We start from the raw sequence: 23,844 nt of genomic DNA, 5'->3' as shown, positions 1-23,844 counted from the left end.
TCTCATCACTTGAAAACCCGACACTAGTTTGTGAGCTTTGTGGTCTTTGGCATCAATAATTTGCATTGAAATTTAACATTTGATTGGCTGTGTCTCCACCACCTTTTCTGAATTCGAACCCCAGTCACCCAATGACCAACTGTAACAGGTTTGAGGCTTGAGCCATTAACAGTGCAAGAATGGCAGCAATTAAATATTCCCCTTGAAAATCAATAGGTGAATTTTGATGGCTTTTGTAGGCTCCACTTACTTTTCTGATTAATCCCAGTCACACAGTGACCAACCGTGCGAAGTTTGAGAACCCTACCATTAACAGTGTAAGAATGGCTGCAGTTTACATATTCCCAGTGAAATTTGTATTTGTCTCCACCCACTTTTTGGTTATGGGGATAAAAAGTATCCTACATGTAATTCCAGGTAATGTACTATTTGTGTGCCAAATTTAATCCAAATCCGTTCAGCCATTGTTGCGCGTTTGTGTAACATACATCCAAACTTTCGCATTTATAATATTAGTGAGATACATAGTAACACGAGGAAGGTCATCACAAATGATTACTGTCAAATTAATATGCAAGCCATGCAGGAGCTAAAAATCAGTTTATTAGGTTTCTGCTAAGCACAGGAATTATAAAAAGCATCATAAATGACATGAAAATATGTACAGTGAGTAATGTACCATATTTTTCAGAAAATAAGACACTTTTTCTACCCGAAAAATGGGGAGAAAAAGTTCCTGCATCTTATATTCCAAAGACAGGTATCGCCTGCCGATCTGCCTGGATTGTCAGGGACTCCCTGTATAGCCGCTATGTGGTCCTCCGATCCCCCGCAGGAGACCTCTCATCTCCTGCCTAGCTCCCCCTAGTGAAGGCTTCTGCTGATTACCCAATCAGTAGAAGCTAGAACTAGAGGAGCAGCGTCTGGAATAGGTGCCAGTAATTGTTCTTACACAGGGAGGAGCGGAGGAGACACACGGGGGACCGAAGGACAACACAGGGGGATGACACAGGTGAATAGAAAGGGACACACACGGGAAAAGGACATAGGGGAATAAAAGGGGACACATGGTGGACAGAAGGGGGACACAGGAGGACAATGGGGGAAAACATCTACATGACGCGCCTGGAACATGAAGGCACCAGGTTTAGTATATATATTTTTTTCCCTGGTTTTTGCCCTTTAAACCTAGGTGCGTTTTATAGTCCAGATCGTCTTATATTCCGAAAAATATGGTACTTAGAAGGTGACACAAAGCTAAAAAGACATAAAATAAAGTTAAATATAAACACGAAGCCTGACACTTTAAAAATCATTAATTTTGTTTTGAAAGTATATTGAAGTCTTTGACAAATGTTCATTCCACTTGCATGCGATTTTTTTTGTCCTTAGATTTGTTTTTATCCAATTTCTTTTGGACAGATGCATTCCCTCCATTCTGATTCTGAGCAAATCTTGCCACTGTAGATACTCCATCCACAAACTTGGTCTTGAACAGGACATTGGCATTGTTGAACATGCCATCTTTTAGAGAGACGACTATAAACTACAAGAAAAGAGATACACTTTAAAAATGGTATATCATGCAACCTCAGTTTAGAGATGGAGACTGCCAGGAACAGAATGCTCTTAATTTACTATATAAAATTCACTGAAATCAAAACATGGACACTACAATGCATCTGTTCTATAAGTAGATCAAGTATTAATCTACTTTTTTTTTTTCCTGGCATAGTATGGCTGACCCTGCTGCTTTAAAGCACCGAGCAAAAAGGTAACAATTGAATGATGAGGCTACCACTACTTGGTAAGACAAGCTCGCTGGTTTTACTAGGTTAGGGGCCCTAGCAAGAAGCAAATAAGAGTTTAGTCTGATACAGAATCCTCAGGTAAAGTAATGAATGAGCCTTTTTCTAATTGTAATTATCCACAAATTGCTAAAGATTAATCTATAGTGAGTGTATTTACCTGCAAGCGTCGGAAGTGTGTCCGAAGCATCTGTCCAATGTTCTGCGTGTGAGAAAGATCAAGGGCAGCATCAACTTCATCTAGAATATAAATTGGTGCAGGTTTAAAAAGTAACATGGCCAATATAAGAGACAAGGCCACAAGCGATCTAAACAAAACAAAAATAGTTTTAGGCGATGTACCAATGTTTTGTAGATATTCATGGTATCCTATTACGTACCCCATGTTTGTTTCTTACACTGTATAGCTCCATGGAATATGCTGGAGCTTTATACCAATGTTGTACCAATGTTTTGTAGATATTCATGGTATATTATTATGTACCCCATGTGTGTTTCTTACACTGTATAGCTCCATGGAATATGCTGGAGCTTTATAAATCAGTAATAATACAACGTGGTTGCCAAAGTTGAATACTTGCTGAATACTTGTGGAATGGTGAGTAGAATGCTAACACATTTGAATCAGAATACCCTTTTTGTTAACTAGCACTGATGCAAGCAGAGTCCGTATTTAAATGGTTATGAATCTCAAAATTGCATTTCTGCTCTAAAAAATTAAAGAAGGGCAAAAAAACCCTAATAAATACAGAAAAAGACTGGCATAATGTCACTGGAAGCCAGACTTCCACTTCATTGAAGCCAACTTAGAACATTGCCAGTTAGGCCTGGTGCACACCAGAGGAGTTTTTCTGAGCGTTTTGAGTTTTTAAATCTGCTGCTAATGTTATCCTATGTGTCTGTGCACACTGGAGCAATGAGGTTTTGTAAAAAAAAAACCCCATAGCATTACATTGGGAAGAGCTTTTGAAACCTCTAAAAGCTCTTCCCAATGTAATGCTATGGATTTTTTTTTTACAAAACCTCATTGCTCCAGTGTGCACAGACACATAGGATAACATTAGCAGCTGATTTAAAAACTCAAAACGCTCAGAAAAACTCCTCTGGTGTGCACCAGGCCTAACTGGATAAATTGCCAGATTGCCTTGTAATTAAGTATAGTATTTGCAAAGCAAAAAAAAAAAAAGCACACAACGTTCCCTGCCACCCCTGGATAGAGGGGATGCTTCACTGCTTAAAAACAATCTAAAACTTTTGAAACAATAAGGACAATCTTATCAATTAGCTTAAGAGTGAAATGGAAGTTTTAACCCTTTCCAGTAACTTCAAAAAGTATTTTTTTTCTTATAGCCTTATGCTGTATTTAAGGTCTTAAACCAAAGATGACATTTGAGTTTTATACCACTTTAAGTTCATGAAAAAACAAACTAAAAAATTGAACTGAGCCAGTATATCTACCCATTAACCACTTGATGACCCACCCTTTACCCCCCCTTAAGGACCAGCGCTGGTTTGATTGATCTGTGCTGGGTGGGCTCTGCAGCCCCCAGCACAGATCAGGGTGCAGGCAGGGAGATCAGATTGCCCCCCTTTTTTCCCCCCTATGGGGATGATGTGCTGGGGGGGTCTGATCTCTCCTGCCTGCTGTGGGTGGCGGGGGGGGCACCTCAAAGCCCCCCTCCGCGGTGAAATTCCCCCTCCCTCTCCTACCTGCTGCCTCCCCCTGGTGTTCCGGGCTGCACAGGACGCTATCCGTCCTGTGCAGCCAGTGACAGGATGTGGTCTGTCACATGGCGGCGATCCCCGGCCGCTGATTGGCCGGGGATCGCCGATCTGCCTTACGGCGCTGCTGCGCAGCAGCGCCGTACAAATGTAAACAAAGCGGATTATTTCCGCTTGTGTTTACATCTAGCCTGCGAGCCGCCATCGGCGGCCCGCAGGCTATTCACGGAGCCCCCCGCCGTGATTTGACAGGAAGCAGCCGCTCGTACGAGCGGCTGCTTCCTGATTAATTAGGCTGCAGCTGGCGACGCAGTACTGCGTCGCTGGTCCTGCAGCTGCCACTTTGCCGACGCACGTTATGAGTGTGCGGTCGGCAAGTGGTTAAGAATCACTGACCCCCTTCTTCTATAGGTTCCCTACAGAAGTAAGACCAGCAAGGCAAGTATCTGGGCATATTTTCTACTTTGGAGTGTTCATTTAGCCAATAGTGGGCTGAAGTGATAAGTCTGTAGCGGGCAGTGGCGGCTCCAGGAATTTTTTTTTAGGGGGTGCTATGCAGGTGCTGGACCAATTTCCGGGGGAGCTGACGACCTGCGGCGCGCGTAGCGGCAAAAAATGGGTGTGGCCACAACCTGCGGCGCGCTTCAAATGGGCGTGGTCATGACCGGATGAGGGCGGGGCTAACTGTAATTTAAAGTGAACCCAGGGTGAGAGTGATATGGTGGCTGCCATATTTATTTCCTTTTAATCAATTTTAGTTGCCTGGCAGCCCTGCTGATCTATTTGGCTGTAGTAGTGAACTGAATTACACCAGAAACAAGCATGCAGCTAATCTTGTCAGTTCTGACAATATTGTCAGAAAACCCTGACCTGCTGCATGCTTGTTCAGGGTCTATGGTTGAAAGAATTAGAGGCAGAGGACCAACACGGCAGCCAGGCAGCTGGTATTACTTAAAAGGAGATAAATATGGCAGCCTCAATATTATTCTCACCTCGGGTTCCCTTTAAAAGTGCAACGCAAAGACAGAGGGCCCAAGTTTTGGTGACCCTTTTCCCAGAAAATTCACATAATTGTGCAGGTGTTCTCAAGAAAATACACGTAATGTGAGCAGATTTTAACAAAAAACACGTCCAATGACCCCAATATGCACAATTGTTATCAGATATGGCTCCAATATGCACAATCGTTAGCAGATATTACCCCAATATGCACAATCGTTATCAGATATTATTATTATTATTATTTATTGTATTTATAAAGCGCCAACATATTACGCAGCGCTGAACATTAATTTAGGTTACAGACATTTAATGGATGAATGGCTGTATAAGTGTCCTCACTTGTCCTACCTGACCCAAATTCCTATTTCAGTAGTGTCAGCATTCCAGCAGTTCAGTGCTAGATACACATCTAAGCATTATTTTGTCAAACATCTCAATGTACTTAACGTGGAATAAAACCTGCCCTGTTGTACACTAGAACAGCATTGGCAGATGCTTCTGTGCCACTTCAAAAAGGGCTACCTGACAGAAACGTATGCCAGGTCCCTCGACTCTCTCCTCTGTGTCTGCATCCAATCAGTGGTGGATTACTGTTAGCACATGGTATTCAAGCCTAGATATTTCATATTAGAAGTTGATCCCTTGCTCCTATCTTATGTATATTGTGCCACAAAGTCCATCTGACCAACTAAATGGTTACATCTTGTGAATGTTTGGTGGACTTGCCTTTGGAGATTGCCACGTCACATAGATTAACACATGTAGTGGGCTTACATAGTATTCCTCAGTAGGGATGGCCCTGATTAGGAGAACTCATGGAGAAGCATGTGATCAGTTTGATCAGCTGATAGATGTGCAAGGTCCTGATTTGCAGTGATGACTTCCTGGTTTAACACATGATCATGGCCAGCAAATCAGAACTTTACAGATCTATCAGATGTTCAAACTGATCACATGCTTCCCCATGAGTTCTAAGCAGGGCCAGGGCCCCTATTGCTGACTAGTAGCTTCTTGTTTATATTTTACATCCTGCATTGCATAGGTATGTTTTGAATGACCATTATTAGCTCCAATCCTGTATAATTTACATAAAACGAAATAGCTCTAAACTGCCACCAACAACCACCATTTGTACCTCGTCACCTGATTGGCCATATACAACAGTACATTTTAAATGTTATACTGAACAAAGTCACTGAATAAAGAATGACATGCAAATTATGACCTTTGTAAACATCTTAAACTAAGGTGCCCTGGTATATGATAAAAGCGTTTAAAAATGAAAGGGTAATGTGGTAGCTTACCTCAATGATGACAAAATCTTTGTAACAAAAGATTTTATTAGTGATAGCACAGGCAACGCATTTCGCAGGTCTGAGCCCGCTTCCTCATGCCAAGCACAGTGCCTACCTTTGCAAAAAAAGGGAAGACTCTCTAATCTACTGGTACCATAATACAATATGCATACTAATATAGTATAAAAAGTATATAGTACAACAATGTGATTATTACATTATCGTGCTATCCTATTTTGATATAGTCTGTTATACATACACTTCGAACAGTGGTTCTTAAAGGGAACCTTAAAGGGGAACTTCAGCCTAAACAAACATACTGTCATTAAGTATCATTAGTTATGTTAATTAGAATAGATAGGTAATATTTTTTACCCACCCTGTTTTATAAGAACAGGCAAATGTTGAAAGGAGGTGATAGGGAGCATGAGACACAGTTCCAACTGTCCTGTGTCCTGATAACCCCTCCCAGCTGCACGTGCTAGGCTTCAAATGTCCAATTCAAAATGTTGAAAAAAAAAATGCACCAAAACAGCAGAACGAGAACTACATCAGAAATCCCATCATGCTTTGCACAGCATCAGGGGAAAAATGCCCGGGCAGTTTTCTTCTGTGCAGCTAAAAATGAGACTTGTATAAGAGAAACAAAGTTCTGATGCTGTGAAACTGTTAAAGGGGTTCTGTGGGGGTTTCTGAGGAGAAAAACTGCCACTTACCTGGGGCTTCTATCAGCCCTCTGCAGCGGTAATGTCCCACGCCGTCCTGCTCCCATCCGCCGTTCCCCGCAGCCGGCACCGGGCTATTATTCGTCTGTCACACAGACGAATAATGCGCGTTGCCGCGCCTCTGCTCACGTCATCTGAGGCTTACTGCGCAGGCGCAGTACAACGGAGTCTTGTAAGCTTCTGATGACGCAGGCAGAAGCGAGCGGGTGCACTGCCTCTGTAGCGCAGCCGCAGTTGGATCCCATGCCGCGCTAGACCGGGGCCGGCGAACGGCAGATGGGAGGATGACGCCGTGGGACATTACCGCTGCAGGGGGCTGATAGAAGCCCAAGGTAAGTGTCTGTTTTTCTCCACAGAAACCCCTAACAGAACTCCTTTAAAGAAACACAAGGCCTTTTCAGTGCTGCGGAGTCGATTTTTAGTCTTGAGGTTCACTTTAACCACTTCTGTGCCAGGGGTATTTTTGCTGATCGGTGCTGCGTGGGCTTTCCAGCCCGCAGCACCGATCAGCTAGCAGCCAGGGCAATCAGACTTCCTGCCTTTTTTCCCCACTAGGGGGATGTCCTGCTGGGGGGGGGTCTGATCGCCGCCGGCTGCTTGCGCTTGCGGGGGGGCTCTTCAAAGCCCCCCTCCGCAGCGCTTCCTGGCCTCCTTCCCTCCCTCTCCCTCCCCCTGTGAGCGGCGCAGGATGGATTTCCGTCCTGCGCCTGATGGGATAGGCTTTAGCCTATCAGATGCCGGTGATCCCCGGCCAATCAGAGGCCGGGGATCGCCAATCTCCTCTACGGCACTGCTGCAGCGCCGTATACATGTAAACACCGGGGAAGATCTTCCCCATGTGTTTACATTTACCCTGCGAGCCGCGATCGGCGGCTCGCAGGGTGTTCACGAAGACCCCCTCCGTGAACTGACATGGAACGGCCGCTCATGCGAGCGGCCGTTTCCATGCAATCCACTTCAGGATTCAGGGGCGTAATTAAGCGTATGCAGAATCCTGAAGTGGTTAAAGGGGCAGTTTAGTGAAAATTATTATTTACATTAATCACATATCAGTTATTTAATATGGAAGGCATATCTTTCTCCATAGACCTTGTGTTAAAAAGTAGATGCTATCACTTAATTTTGCTTTGGCAGAGAGCTGAGCTGGCTCATTAGCATACTATGCGACGGGCTTCAGCCTGCTTATAGCAGACACTCCAGCTGATTTATAACGCTGGCTCATACACTACAGAGAGCTGCTGTTCTGAGTACTCTGTAACTAGCTAAGTGAATAGATAAAGCAGGCTGCTAATTAGTTACTTATGTAGCAGCCTGTTTGTTTATTTACTTAGCTAGTTACAGAGAACAGCAGCTCTCTATAGTGAGTGAGTCAGCATTATCAGCTGGAGTGTCTGCTATCAGTGAAGTCCGGTCCATCGCATAGTGAAGCAGCTCAGCTCTCTGTAGTGTATGAGCCAGCGTTATAAATCAGCTGGAGTGCGCTATAAGCAGGCTGAAGCCCTTTGCATAGTATGCTAATGAGCCAGCTCAGCTCTCTGCCAAAGCAAAATTAAGTGATAGCATCTACTTTTTTTAACACAAGCTCTATGGAGAAATATGCTCTCCATATTAAATAACTGATTAATGTAAATAATAATTTTCACTAAACTGCCCCTTTAACTGTAAAAAAAAAAAAAGGTGTTTTACTTACCTGGGGCATCTACCAGCCCCCTGCAGCCATCCTGTGCCCTCGAAGTCACTCATGGCTCCTCTGGTCCCCCGCTGCCAGCTAGTTGCGTTTTTCCCGACTGGGAGCTGGCCGGCAACCATGCGTAAGTTTTTACGCATCCCTGCTATTGCAGACATCAACAAGTACATTTTTACGTGTTACAGGTGTAATGCGTAAAACTGTAATATGTAATACATACATACACACAGGTCCTTCTAAAAAAATTAGCATATTGTGATAAAGTTCATTATATTCTGTAATGTACTGATAAACAGACTTTCATATATTTTAGATTCATTACACAGAACTGAAGTAGTTCAAGCCTTTTATGGTTTTAATATTGATGATTTTGGCATACAGCTCATGAAAACCCAAAATTCCTATCTCAAAAAAATAGCATATCATGAAAAGGCTCTCTAAACGAGCTATTAACCTAATCATCTGAATCAACTAATTAACTCTAAACACCTGTAAAAGATTCCTGAGGCTTTTAAAAACTCCCAGCCTGGTTCATTACTCAAAACTGCAATCATGGGTAAGACTGCTGACCTGACTGCTGTCCAGAAGGCCATCATTGATGCCCTCAAGCAAGAGGGTAAGACACAGAAAAAAAAAATTCTGAACGAATAGGCTGTTCCCAGAGTGCTGTATCAAGGCACCTCAGTGGGAAGTCTGTGGGAAGGAAAAAATGTGGCAGAAAACGCTGTACAACGAGAAGAGGTGACCGGACCCTGAGGAAGATTGTGGAGAAGGACCGATTCCAGACCTTGGGGGACCTGCGGAAGCAGTGGACTGAGTCTGGAGTAGAAACATCCAGAGCCACCGTGTACAGGCGTGTGCAGGAAATGAGCTACAGGTGCCGCATTCCCCAGGTCAAGCCACTTTTGAACCAGAACCAGAAACAGCGGCAGAAGCGCCTGACCTGGGCTACAGAGAAGCAGCACTGGACTGTTGTTCAGTGGTCAAAAGTACTTTTTTTCGGATGAAAGCAACTTTTGCATCTCATTCGGAAATCAAGGTGCCAGAGTCTGGAGGAAGACTGGGGAGAGTGAAATGCAAAAATGCCTGAAGTCCAGTGTCAAGTACCCACACAGTCAGTGATGGTCTGGGGTGCCATGTCAGCTGCTGGTGTTGGTCCACTGTGTTTTATCAAGGGCAGGGTCAATGCAGCTAGCTATCAGGAGATTTTGGAGCACTTCATGCTTCCATCTGCTGAAAAGCTTTATGGAGATAAAGATTTCATTTTTCAGCACGACCTGGCACCTGCTCACAGTGCCAAAACCACTGGTAAATGGTTTACTGACCATGGTATTACTGTGCTCAATTGGCCTGCCAACTCTCCTGACCTGAACCCCATAGAGAATCTGTGGGATATTGTGAAGAGAAAGTTGAGAGACGCAAGACCCAACACTCTGGATGAGCTTAAGGCCGCTATCGAAGCATCCTGGTCCTCCATAACACCTGAGCAGTGCCACAGGCTGATTGCCTCCATGCCACGCCACATTGAAGCAGTCATTTCTGCAAAAGAATTCACGACCAAGTATTGAGTGCATAACTGAACATAATTATTTGAAGGTTGACCTTTTTTTGTTTTAAAAACACTTTTCTTTTATTGGTCGGATGAAATATGCTAATTTTTTGAGATAGGAATTTTGGGTTTTCATGAGCTGTATGCCAAAATCATCAATATTAAAACAGTAAAAGGCTTGAACTACTTCAGTTGTGTGTAATGAATCTAAAATATATGAAAGTCTAATGTTTATCAGTACATTACAGAAAATAATGAACTTTATCACAATATGCTAATTTTTTGAGTAGGATCTGTATATATTCGGAAAAAAAAAACCATGTGTAAATACCCCAATGTCTAATACAATATGTATGATATTTAATATCTGATAATATTTAATCTAATAGCTACTACTCCCAATTCATCTAAATAAGCAATTGTTAAGAACCACTGTTCGAAGTGTATGTATAACAGACTATATCAAAATAGGATAACGCGATAACGTAATGATCACATTGTTGTACTATCTATTTATTATACTATATTAGTATGTATATTGTGTTATGGTACCAGTAGATTAAGGAGTCTTCCCTTTTTTTTTTGCAAACGTAGGCACTGCTATTGGACTGAGGAAGCGGGCTCAGACCCACGAAACGCGTTGCCTGTGCTATCACTAATAAAATCTTTTGTTGTTACAAAGATTTTGTTATCATTGAGCTAAGCTACCTCATTACCCTTTCATTTTTAAACTGTATTTAAACGCTTTTATCATATACCAGGGCGCCTCTTTTACCCAATTAGTGCATCCAATACACCCACACGTCACCCGTCTGAGGGGCGGAGACAGAGTGTCCGTGGTCCTACCACGGTAGAGATCTGTTTCCTTTCTTTTCCTATGGAGTGCGACCACATCCAGGTCCCTGGTGACCCTCCCCCCCCTTCCCCAGAGTGGAGTCAGGTTCATTGTGTCGACCTGCTTCCTGCGGTCGGTTGCCCCTCTGCAACCCATCTTTGTGAGTAGTTCTTTACTTCCAAATTATTTACTACTTTATCTTGACATACTACACCATTGGGCTCCCTCCATTTTTGTGTGTGTATTTTCCTGTGTATTTTTCCAGAGTGTGTTTTAGCACCCAAAAAAGAAAACATCTTAAACTAAACCTACATGAAAAAAAAAAAAGACCCTGGAGGGTACTTACATTGGGAGGGGTAAGCGTCTGGATCCTACTGAGGCTTCACTCATCGTCCTCATCGAAGCCCCCGAACACCGGGGGAGGTAAATATTTACCTATCACGATCCAGCACAGTAGCAGTTTTCCCATTGGGCTCAGGCGGAAATAGGAGCCTGATTGGGTCTGCTCAATTGCACAGACGACTCCACTATTTTCACCAGCGCCGAATGGAGAGCCGCTACTGCACTGGAGACCTGAAGGATTGCTGCGCCTGCACAGTACTAGTCAGGGAGTTTTCAGGGGAGCCAGCGCTGGATTCCCAAGGCTACAGAGGACTGGGAAAGCCCTATTAGGATCCTGCGGCTTCCCCCACCTGAGGTAAGTACCCCATAGTGGCTTTTTTTTTTTTGGTTACCGGTGTACCGTATATTCCGGCGTATAAGACGACTGGGTGTATAAGACAACCCCCCAACTTTTTCAGTTAAAATATAGAGTTTGTGATATACTCACCGTATAAGACTACCCCTCTTCCAACGTACACCAAATATAAAAAAAAAAAATCATATACTGGTGCTGTACTGTATGTGGTACCCAGTATATAACAAGTATATAACAGTATATAGTCAATTGACTGGTTGGATTGGTCAGCTCTCGCTCTCCCTAAGTGGATTGGTCAGCTCTCCTTGTCTACCGGTTTATCAGAGCAGTATGGAAGAATAGATCGCGATGTGCCCATAAAAACACACCTCTTTCACCCCTCTGGCCCACCCTTGTATCCTATTTACCTCCCTCTCTGCCTCTCAGATCTCGCACATATGCGCCTGCGCCGCTTCACTACAGTCCTCAGCAGCAAGATCTGAGAGACGGTAACAGGATAGGGGGTATCACCCAGCATTAATGATACTTGGTGTATAAGACGACCCCCAACTTTTCAGAAGATTTTCAAGGGTTAAAAAGTAGTCTTATACGCAGGAATATACAGTACTTTAAAGTTAGCTGTACATGTCTCAATTTCTTCTGTCGATACCTGGCCGATTAGGTCAAATCTGCTAGAAATCAATGCCCCAACATGCAATACAGTGATTTTCATCCAAACTCGATTGTATTGGATGAAAAATCTTTATCAGCGACAGGTTGGGAGCAGCGGCAGATCGACGGCCCATAGTGTTGCACTGAATCGAAGAGTGCAACACTCTGGTTTAATAGATTTTTAATACATTTCATGCTGAAATCTCTTAAAGATAAATGTGCAGTGCATGGAGGGATTCAATCACCTAGTACCTTCTCTGATCACTTTATGAAGTGAGAGACCTTAGTTCAGTTCTAAGATCATTCATGGGTTTAAACTTTTTTTTTTTTTTTTCTTAATACCATAGAAAATCAGGTTCTAACGAGTTTTCTGAACGATCCAAGCACAGCAGTGTCCACAGGAAAGAAACTCACCCTCTCTTCTGCCTGTGTCAACATATTCATGGCTCTCATGTTTACATTTCGCCCAAGTTTTTCTTGCATTTCTTGCAGTTTCTGCAGCCTCTGTCCCGCTGCCTTGGGATTGTTTGCCTTGAAATCAAAAGCTGTGTCTTCTTTGCCAAAGAGATTCCTTTCAGAAGCAATCCATTCATAGTCATTGAGCATTCTTGTAACCTATACAAACAGAACAAGTTGTATTTAAACAGTTGAGATGACCAATGGTTTTCTCATGCTGCGATATTCTTCACTAATGTCACCATTATATGCAGATTAAGTTAATATGTATAGAGGATTATGAAATTATCTATAGTGTACTGGGAGGGGGGTATAGGACTACATGTAGTTTTAATAAGCCCTATTATAAATCACAGCCATTAGCACTGCACTGTATGATGCAGTACAAAGAAATACAGTCATCCCATCTATACCATTTCTGCCACTTTATGACCTATACCCCCCCAGTAGACTACATAGGATTACATATCTGGCCTCGATTTCAGTACTACCCCCTGAATAAAACAATTCAGAGACCAGGCTTTACATTTTTCCAGGAAGATCATCTACATAATTTCCTTTTAAACAGATGACTGTGCTCTTAAAGCTGTATGGCGATTTTAGAAAAGTGAAAATTTGAAACCTGCAAACAATCAGTAGCAAGGATAATAGGGAAATTTTAAACACCGAAGAATAAAGCCCCCCAGACTAAAGCTTTGCTGAGGCCAAATAACATTTCTTTACTTCGGTACTGATTGACTCAGTCGGTAAGGCAGAATGGATAAATCTTTGGGATACCACATGAACACAGTTGTCATGCTATCAGGGCTTGGATTCAATACAAAATGTTCTGAGTTTTCTTTTAAGAGAGAAAACTTTTTTAGATGCCAGCATGAAACATGAAATAAAGTACACAAAATAATTGTCCCAAATTAATTTAGGTCTGATATGACATCTTGCTAGGTGATGAAAAAGGGCACATTTTCAGCAAAGTGAGAGAGTAGACAGGATTACCCTTGCGGCAGAGTCGCCACTGTCCTTTTTGTGCTTGCTGATATTATGCTCTAGCTCTTTTATCTTGAGCTGGTGGTCATTGTTACTTTCACGCATTTTGGCAGCTTCAGAAGACTTGCTTCTGATTTCTTGGTCATGCCCCATAATAACTTCCTTTTGCTTAGCCAGCTCTTCCTGGGCTTTCTTGACCGTTTCCTGTCAAAATACATATTTGTTAAAATATGAAATGTACAACAGATTACCAGACAACAGACTGTTTTCTACATGGAATATATGGTTACCTTTTTATTTGATACTTCAGCTGTCATGCTGTCTATTTGACCTTGATAACTTTTGATAGCTTCATCCACAGCTTCTATTTGCTGTTGGTAGGTGGTCTGCTCCCTCTTCATTTCCTCAAGTTCTAACACAAGAGCATCAACTTCCTGTGATAACACAAAGTTAAGAATTCTGAAAAAGCATACTTTGTACCAATTAGATCATCTCTATTTTTAGCTTAATTAAAAAAAAAAAACTTGTACTTAAATATTGTAATCTGCATTCACCTGGGATGTGCCATTCTGTAGTTTTCACTACAGCGCCTTTCCACCCCCCCCCCCCCAGCTAGAATTAGATTAAAACAAGTTAACTATGCTGCACTGTGCATGCTCTGGCTACATAGCAGACCTTATTCCTGCTGTTCGCCACTATAGGTTCACTTTAACCACTTGAGGACCCACCCTTTACCCCCCCTTAAGGACCAGCGCTGTTTTAGCTGATCTGTGCTGGGTGGGCTCTGCAGCCCCCAGCACAGATCAGGGTGCAGGCAGAGCGACCAGATCGCCCCCCTTTTTCCCCACTAGGGGGATGATGTGCTGGGGGGGTCTGATCGCTCCTGCCTGCCGGGTGTTGCGGGGGGGGCACCTCAAAGCCCCCCTCCGCGGCAAAATCCCCGCCCTCCCTCTCCTACCTGGCCCCCCCTGGTGAACCAGGCTGCACAGGACGCTATCCGTCCTGTGCAGCCAGTGACAGGCTGTCCCCTGTCACATGGCGGCGATCCCCGGCCGCTGATTGGCCGGGGATCGCCGATCTGCCTTACGGCGCTGCTGCGCAGCAGCGCCGTACAATGTAAACAAAGCGGATTATTTCCGCTTGTGTTTACATTTAGCCTGCGAGCCGCCATCGGCGGCCCGCAGGCTATTCACGGAGCCCCCCGCCGTGAATTGACAGGAAGCAGCCGCTCACGCAATACTGCGTCGCTGGTCCTGCAGCTGCCACTTTGCCGACGCACGGTATAAGCGTGCGGTCAGCAAGTGGTAAAAAAAAAAAAGCAATATATGGTACAACACCATTAGCACTTTGAAGTACACCATGAGCTGTTGAGGCTGCAATCTTGCCCTTAAAAGAATAATGCTAGTATTCCGGATGCAATACTAACCTTAGCAGCAGTACTTACTCACCTGACGCAAGTACGCTTGTTCTAAGACATTGGGTCCCATAAATAGAGGGAGTCAGAATCCCAGCCAGGAACATTGCACTTATAAAACGGAGATCAAGTCCGGCTCCTCTTTAGCTCTCTAATTTAAATTATTATGAAATATAATAGTGAGTGTAGTGAGTTTAGTTACACTATTCAATAATTAGATGTTCCATAATTTTTGATAGTAGATTGTTTTTTAGTGTTTATTGGGATTACCTTTAGTCCTACTACCGCTCCAAGTTTGTGCTACACTATTATTAAAAGACTAAGTGAATAAAGGCTAACAGCACCATCTAAGCTTGGCACAGACCTGTTGCTTTTCTTTCATCTTCTTACTGGATGCATCTGCTTTCTTTTTGGCTGCATCTAGCTTCTGCTGAGCTTCCTTTAGCTGCTTCTCGCGTTCAGCTTCTGCATTTTTCATTTTGTGTTCAAGGACCTTGTATTTCTCCTCTGCCTTTTTCTGAACCTCCTTTGTCTTCTTTAGCGTTTCTTCACTCTCCTCTGATCTTGGAACAGAAAATTGAGACTGCTTATACAATATAAAAAGACACTGGTATATAGTAACCTTTATGCCTTAATTTCAATGGGACCAAAAAAGAACCACAAATTCTCTCAGGAATGAATAAAAATAAAGGATTGCAGTTACCAATGGTTTGCTTCAGTGATTCCAATTCTTCCTGCTGTTTGTGATAGGAACTCTGCTGCAGTTTTGTTTGAAGGAGATCAGCTTCTTCAGATTTCATATCCCACTGTTGTTTCAACTGTCGATACCTTTAAAAAGAAAATTGACTTCTTAAAAGGTTTATAAACTATAGCTTCATACACATACTACAGAGAACTCAACCAAGGTGAGCAATTGACACCATATCTTCTGAGAATCTAGTATGAACAGGTGTCCCACATCATCACTTAAAGAGACACTGAAGCCTTTTTTTTCCTGTTTTTTTTGTCGCTTGACTCACCTTTATCTGCATGAACCAAGCAGAATTGCAGCATTCCAGGTAATAAACAAATGGTTTATCCAGCTGAAATAGGCAGGCAAAATCTCACAACTTTCCTGGTCGCAGTTGCCATGCCATGCCATTCATGTAGGTGAAAAATATTTTAAAGAGAAGATAAAAAAAAAGGATCTCCTAGCAGAAAACGGGAGAAAAGTTAATTGATCCAGAGTAAAATGAGCCATAAATTACTTTTCTCCTATGTTGCTGTCACTTACAGTAGGCAGTAGAAATCTGACATTACCGACAGATTTCAGACTAGCACATCTTCTCATGGGGGGGGGGGTGTTCTCAGGGTTTTCTTTATTTTAAAAGCACTTAGTGAATGGCTGTTGCTCTGTCCAACTGCCAAAATAGTGTGCAGCGAACAGGGAGGCTGGCCAGCATCATTGTATTAGCCACTTCCCAACCGCCATATTGACAAATGGCGGCCGGGAGCGATCGCGTCATCCGTGACGCGATCCTCCGCCGGGGTTCGGAAGCCTGGCATTTTGCCTCTGCTCGCCGGCCACTTAGCAGCGCCGGCGAGCGGAGGAATCCGTAATTCTGTCCAATCAGGATGTATAAGGCACTTTGTTGCAGAGACCACCAGCGAGGATGAACCACTTGTGAGTATCTACAGCACACAGCTTATTTTGCCCTCAGCCTCCCTGATCACCCACCCCAGGCCTCATACCCCCCTGATCACCCCAGCAGACCCTTGCCCAGCACCCTTGCACCCCTATAAAACCCCCACCCCCCACTAACTAGCGACGCTGTCCCTTAGTTTAGGTCCCTAACTGCCTCCTAGTCACCCCTGATCCCTCCCCCCCTACCTTTAGATCACCCCCAGACCCCATCCCAGACTACCCCCCTGTATACTGTATACATCTGTATACAGCTACCTTACCCCCTGATCCCTCTCTGATCACCTGTCTATCACCTGTCCATCACCCCTCAGCACCCCCACCCATCAGAGCAGACCCTAACTGCCCCGCGGGGGTAACCGATCACCTGCCCAGGCCCTCGGTTGCCCTCATACCCCCCTCCTGATTACATCCCCTGCTCTTTGTTTACATCTGTCCTCCCCAGCAATCACTAACTGATCTGCGATCAGTAACCCCCTGTGTCTGCCTCTCAACAAATCAGGACTCAGTATGCCCCGTGCGGGCTCCTGATCAACCCCCCACCCCCTCAAACCACCCTCAGACCCCCCCCTAATCACCGTCCAAGTGCATTGTATTTGACTGTGCTGTGATTGTATTCGATTGTGCTGCGATTGTATTTGATTGTCCCGTGATCTGCTTTGATTGTCCAGTGATTGTTTGATTGCCTCTGAGACCCCACTTCCCACCAACCCCCTCCCCACCATCCCCCCCCCCCCCCCCCCTCCATCACCTTCCGAGTGCATCAGATTTGATTGTGCTGCGCTTGTATTCGATTGTGCTGCAATTGTATTTGATTGTCTCGTGATCTGCTTCGATTGTCCCGTGATTGTTTGATTGCCTCTGAGACCCCACTTCCCGCCAACCCCAATACCTCTCAAATACTCCCTTTTTGCTAGGTAGGTGCTCTTTTTTTCTGGGTAGTCTCGGAGGAAAACCCCATAAATTTAGCAATCCACAATGGCAAGAAGGGGGCTCCCCCCACCACACCCAACCCCCCCCTCCCCCCACCCAAACCCCCCCAACCCCTCACCCCACCACACCCAACCCCACCCCACCCTCCCCCACCACAACCAAACCCCCCCCCCCCCACCTCCAACCACCACCTTCCGAGTGCATCAGATTTGCTTGTGCTGTGATTGGAGTCGATTGTGCTGTAATTGTATTTGATTGCCCCGTGATTGTTTGATTGCCTCTGAGACCCCACTTCCCACCAACCCCAATACCTCTCAAATACTCCCTTTTTGCTAGGTAGGTGCTCTTTTTTTCTGGGTAGTCTCGGAGGAAAACCTCATAAATTTAGCAATTTCACAATGGCAAGAAGGGGGCTTTCCGATGACGAGGTATACAGGTACATGGACCAGTCGGATGAGTTCTTTTGGGAAGAATCATCCGTCGAATCTTCCGGGTCCGAATTTGAACCTGTAGAAAGCAGTGGTTCCCTGACCGAAAGTGATGACGAGGCTTTGGTCCTGGCTAGAGCCAGGCGTACCAGACCCCATGTCGTTAGACCGCAGGTGGCGCAGGATCCGCCTCAAGGGCAGCAGGGTGGTGCTAGCGCTGATGATAGTTTTCTTGGTGAGGCAGGCACCAGCAGCGCAGCATCTCCTGGACTTGGTACCAGTACTTCTGTAGACCCTGGTGATGTGGTGAGCGTCAGCATGGAAGTTGAAACTGGTACGGTGGCAAGTGCAGTAGTACCCCCGTCGCAGCCACCAAGAAGAAGACGGGCCCGTAGTACCCATAGACTCCCAGAGGTACTGGCACAACCAGATTGGCAATCCCCTGATTCCGCCGCACCCGTAGTGCCCCCTTTCACCGCCCAGTCTGGAGTCCAGGTGGCGACAGCTCATCTAGGAACGGCCCTAGACTTTTTGCAGCTGTTCATCACCCAGGTTCTCTTGGACTTAATTGTGGTTGAGACTAACCGTAAAGCCACACAATTCATCACCGAGCACCCGGAGAGCATGTATGCCCAGCCTTTCCGGTGGAAACCAGTCCAAGTTTCCGACATTAAAATCTTTTTGGCCCTTATCCTTCACTTGGGACTAATGAAACAGAAGGTATTGCGGTCGTATTGGTCTACGAACCCAGTACATCATGTTCCCTTGTACCCTGCTGCCATGTCCAGGACACGATTTGAGTCCATCCTGCGCTTCCTGCACTTCAACGACGACGAAACCTGTCATGAAAAGGGCCACCCTGCTTATGACCGGCTCCACAAAATTCGGCCCCTCATAGACCACCTGTCATCAACATTTGCAGATGCTTATATCCCTGAACAGAACATCTGCGTAGACGAGTCCCTCTTACGCTTTACCGGGCGCCTTGGCATCAAACAGTACATTCCAAGCAAGCGCGCCCGGTATGGGGTGAAACTGTATAAGCTCTGTGAAAGGGCCACAGGCTATACATGTCGTTTTAGGGTCTATGAGGGAAAAGACTCAAAATTGGAGCCGGTCGGATGCCCTGACTACCTGGGGAGCAGTGGAAAGGTTGTGTGGGACTTGGTGTCACCCTTGTCCTAGAAGGGGTACCATCTTTTTGTGGACAATTATTACACAAGTGTGGCCCTCTTTCAGCACTTAAAGTTAGAAGGAATCCGATGCTGTGGCACTGTGCGGCCTAGTCACCAGGGCTTCCCCCAACGGCTCGTTACCACCAGACTTGAACGGGGGCAGAGGGCCGCCTTGCGTACTGAAGACCTGCTCGCGGTGAAATGGAGGGACAAGAGGGACGTTTACTTTCTGTCCACCATTCACACAGACACGACAGTCCAAATTCAACGGGCAACTAAGGTCATTGAAAAGCCCCTTGTCGTCCACGAATATAATGTCAACACGGGAGGGGTGGACTTCAATGACCAGAGGTTAGCGCCCTATTTAATTACCCGGAAAACAAGACGCTGGTATAAGAAAGTGTCTTTTTATCTGATTCAATTGGCAGTTTACAACAGCTTTGTTCTCTACAGTAAGGCTGGGAGAACTGGATCTTTCCTCCAATTTCAGGAACAGATCATTCTGGACATCCTGTATCCAAGGAGGTGCCAGCCCCCCCCCCCCCCAGATGCAACTAGCCGACTGCATGGTAGGCATTACGCCTATCAGATTCCGTGTGCCCCAGGTCAACGCATCCGAAGAAAACGTTGTCGTGTCTGCAGCAGGACTGGAAGAAGGAATGACACCAGTTTTTATTGTCCCCGCTGTCCTGACCAGCCTGGCCTATGCATAGGGGAGTGCTTTGAGAGGTACCACGAGCAGGTACACTATTATAACCTAGGGAACTCCAGACATAGGAGTAGGCACACACTCAGTGGTCTTTCGCACATTGTCCCAGGTGGAGGAGAGGTGAGCTTAAAAACCAAAAAAACGGGTAAGCATAAAAGTCGGAAGAAGGATCGGTTTCCATGCTTGATATTGCTGATCTGTCCTGGGTTGGCGATATAAGACGGCATGTTTGAATTTCCCTTGAGTGTGGACACCCCCGGTTTATATGTGATTTGGGCCTATGATGATGCTTTAATGCCACACAGAGTCATCTCTATTGGCAGGCATATTGCTGTATCCTACAGGCATAATGCTGTATACTAAAGTTCTGAGGCCCAGGCACATAAGTTGGTGGCTCACCCTGAGTGCAGGGTGGCACGGAGTGTCTCTCTCCTGAGGTTATCACTGCCATTGATGTGGAGGAAGATCTGCCATTGATGTGGAGCAAGGTATGTTTGCCGTTTATTTTTCCTTTCAGCCCAGAGTGCATTACTTGTATACCCAATATAAGGAGTATAGCAGAAACTCCTAATACTGGCCATACATGTAATGATTGCAGAGACCCTAAAATGCCAGGACAGACTCCACAAATGACCCCATTTTGGAAAGAGGACACCCTAAAGTATTATGTGAGGTGCACGGTGAGTTCATAAAAGATTTTAGTTTTTGTCACAAGTTAGCAGAATTTTTTTTTTTTTTTTAACAAAGTGTCATTTTCCGTTAACTTGTGACAAAAAATAAAATTTTCAATGACCTCACCATTCCCCTCATGGAATACCTTGTTGTGTATTCTTTCCAAAATGGGGTCATTTGTGGGGTTTGTTAACTGTCCTGGCAAGGGGGCGGGGTGCTAAATTTTGAGCACCCCTGTAAAGCCTAAAGGTACTCATTGGACTCTGGGCCCCTTAGCGCAGTTAGGGTGCAAAAAAGTGCCACACGTGGTATCGCCGTACTCGGGAGAAGTAGTACAATGTGTTTTGGGGTGTATTTTTACACATACCCATGCTGGGTGGGAGAAATACCTCTGTAAATGACAATCTTTTGATTTTTTTACACACAATTGTCCATTTACAGAGTTATTTCTCCCACCCAGCATGGGTATGTGTAAAAATACACCCCAAAACAAAAAAAAAAACAAAAAAAAAAGTTTCCATTTCTTCTAACTTGCGACAAAAAAAATGAAATCTGCCACGGACTCACCATGCCCCTCTCTGAATACCTTGAAGTGTCTACTTTCCAAAATGAGGTCATTTGTGGGGTGTGTTTACTGTCCTGACATTTTGGGGGGTGCTAAATTGCAAGCACCCCTGTAAAGCCTAAAGGTACTCATTGGACTTTGGGCCCCTTAGCGCAGTTAGGGTGCAAAAAAGTGCCACACATGTGGTATTGCCGTACTCGGGAGAAGTAGTTGTGATGATCCGCTCAGCTGGCTGCACAGGCAGACAGCTGTTTGTCCATTCCTCTAGTCTGTGGGCTGCAGGTCTCTGGAACAGAGACCTGTCTTTCCATTGCAAGTTTCTGGTCTGTTCTCTTGCTGGGGAATTTGCATACATTCGTTATGCAAATCCCCTACCTGCCTTCTTTGATGACTGGCACTATAAGAGCTTTATGTTTCCCAGAAGGCTTGGCTGGTCATTTCCTTTCCATGGTCTGTTCCTGATGGACACTGCTGGAGTGTCAGCCATTGCTATCTAGTATAGTTAATTCCTGGGGGTTGCTTTAGGCTCCCCTTCTAGCCCAGTCAGGTTGTATTATCTGTATTGCCTGTTCTGTCTTGTCTTGCCTGTTGCCATTGTCCTGCCCCAAAGGTGGTCGACAGGAAATGGTTCTGATCTCTGTTCTTGGAGTATAGCTGGTGCAGCGGTTGCTACCAGCTATCTCTTCTGTTCTGTCTCCTGGGATCGCGCTAGCTACTTTTCGCTAGCGTTGGGGATCCTTCTGTTCTGCTACTCTGTACCTGGATCACGCTGGCCACTTTTCGCTAGTGCTGTGGATCCTATCTCTCGTTTGTCCCTGTTTTTGTGTGTCTGTCTTGTCCGCTACGCTTGCTGCAGGCTCGGTGAGGTAACCGTTAAGCAAGCGCTCGCGTCCTCTGTTTCATGTTTGTCTGTTAATGGTTAGTTAGGCGTGCTTGTCTCTATTGTGCTTATCACGTGGAGATCGCGCATAACCGCGTGCACTGTTGCGAATGAGTGCGGTGTTCGCTGTTAGCTAGCGTTTATTATTTTCTGTATCTCCTTATTGTATTATTTGCTGTGCCTTTGCTACCCTCGTATTCTATTCTGATCTGCCTTGTGTCACATCTGGCGATCGCACCTCTCGCGATCGCGTTCTATTTCATATCTGCTGTTGTGTGTGCGCGGTCGCGGAGTGGCGACTGGATTGGCGCACACACATACAACCTGTCCCTTTGTTCAATCTCATTCGCAATCGCCTCTCTTGTGATTGCGTTCTGCGCTTCGTACAATTCCTGTCTGGCACTTGTGGAGGTACAGAGGATTGGTTCCTCTGCACTCCCCAGCGCCATCTGCCGACAGGAATTTTGCTGGGTGCCTGCAAATATACGCTTGTGGAGGATTTCCGCCGTGTCAGCGCACGCGTTGTGCGCTGATCACGGAGAAAGTTCCACAATCGTTACAGAATGACCAGCCCAACCCAAAACCCCAGTGTAGACGGAATTTCCGATTTGTACGATTTTGTCGAATATGGCTCTTGTACCTTTAAGAGATTTAAAAAACTTGAACCTGGATCAGCAGACGAATTTTTGTCTGAGTGTACGAAACTGTTAGCGAACCCTGAATTCCAATGCACCCCAGTGTCTACCTGGGCCCCCCAAATGGTCTACATTCTGTTGGGGGGTGAAATGTCAATGTGGGGTTATGATGTGCTAGATCATACCACCCTGAGTCAAAGACCCCTGGAATTCTTGGCCTTTTTAATTCACAATTGGCTGAGATTACCTCAATTACCATACCCCCTTAATGAGTTGTTGTCAGCAGCTCAATCAGCTGTTCCATCTACTCTTTCATCCATAAAGCAGCCATCCAAAGCCTCTAAGTCTAAACGTAAAAGATCTAGGAAGGCTTCCCAGCTGAAAGATCCGTTGCCCATGGCAACCACAGATAGAGAGGTTATTTCTGTCAAGTCTGAAATGGGCAAAACCATGCAGTATGATAATGATGTTTATAATGCATCTGCTGATCAGTTTCCAGGTTTTTTGCCCCAATCCAAAGCTTATGTGGATCCTGCTATAGGTAGGATCGCACACTATATTAAAGCAGTTAAAAAATCTGTACTCGTTCCTGATCCCCACCCATATGGAGATTATTTAGATACTGGGTTGTTCGAACCGCCATTTGCCTCATGGGAAATCGGGGCTTTGGTGGAGGAATTTGATTTGAATTGGAAAGCCTTTTGCGATTTTTACATCGCAAAAAGCGCGGATGTCCTGAACGATTGTCTTGACTCTGTGTGCCTTTTGATTGATTCTGATGAATGTGACGAGTGTGTTGTGGATCTGGTGATGTATGTGTGGCAGATCATTTTGGATGAATTACACACACACCAATTAATTGATCCCAATAAAGAGGTAAAAGATTCCCGTTCCGTTCCTGCTCCAGTTCCATCTGTAGACTGTGCGCACAATGATTGTTCATCCTTTGTTAAGTGTGCATGGGAGCCCCCGTTTGAGAAATGGGAGATCGAGCTCCTGGTCTATGAATTGGAATGTGATTGGAGATCGTTTTGCAATCATTACCGTTCTAAAAACGAAGCAGTTTTGTATGCGTGCATTGAGTCTGCGTGCACTTTAATCAAGACTGGTGAATGTATCTCTGACTTTGTGACTCCGCTGTTTGACGTGTGGAGAATGATTTTGGATGAACTACATGCGCTTCAATCTGCTAAAAACACATTGTCAGCGGACGATTGTTCCAATCATCTGGATTTAAAGAAAGTGAGTTTTGAATGCATTCCCTTTCCCAAAGCAACTGAGTGTTTGAAGTCTGAGTGCAAGTCTATCAGAGCAGTTGCTTGTGTGGAAGTTGAACCAGTG

The 23,844-nt window shown here is 45.0% G+C and overlaps 1 pseudogene; it reads right to left on the bottom strand.

The window, feature by feature from the left end:
- Positions 1–592: 592 nt before the first annotated feature.
- LOC137515959 (structural maintenance of chromosomes protein 2-like) overlaps positions 593–23,844 on the bottom strand; it is a 77,052-nt pseudogene continuing 53,800 nt past the window's right edge.

The sequence above is a fragment of the Hyperolius riggenbachi genome, chromosome 1 (assembly GCF_040937935.1).
Source record: "Hyperolius riggenbachi isolate aHypRig1 chromosome 1, aHypRig1.pri, whole genome shotgun sequence".
Taxonomy (NCBI): domain Eukaryota; kingdom Metazoa; phylum Chordata; class Amphibia; order Anura; family Hyperoliidae; genus Hyperolius; species Hyperolius riggenbachi.
This window is presented reverse-complemented; position numbering and strand designations above follow the sequence as displayed.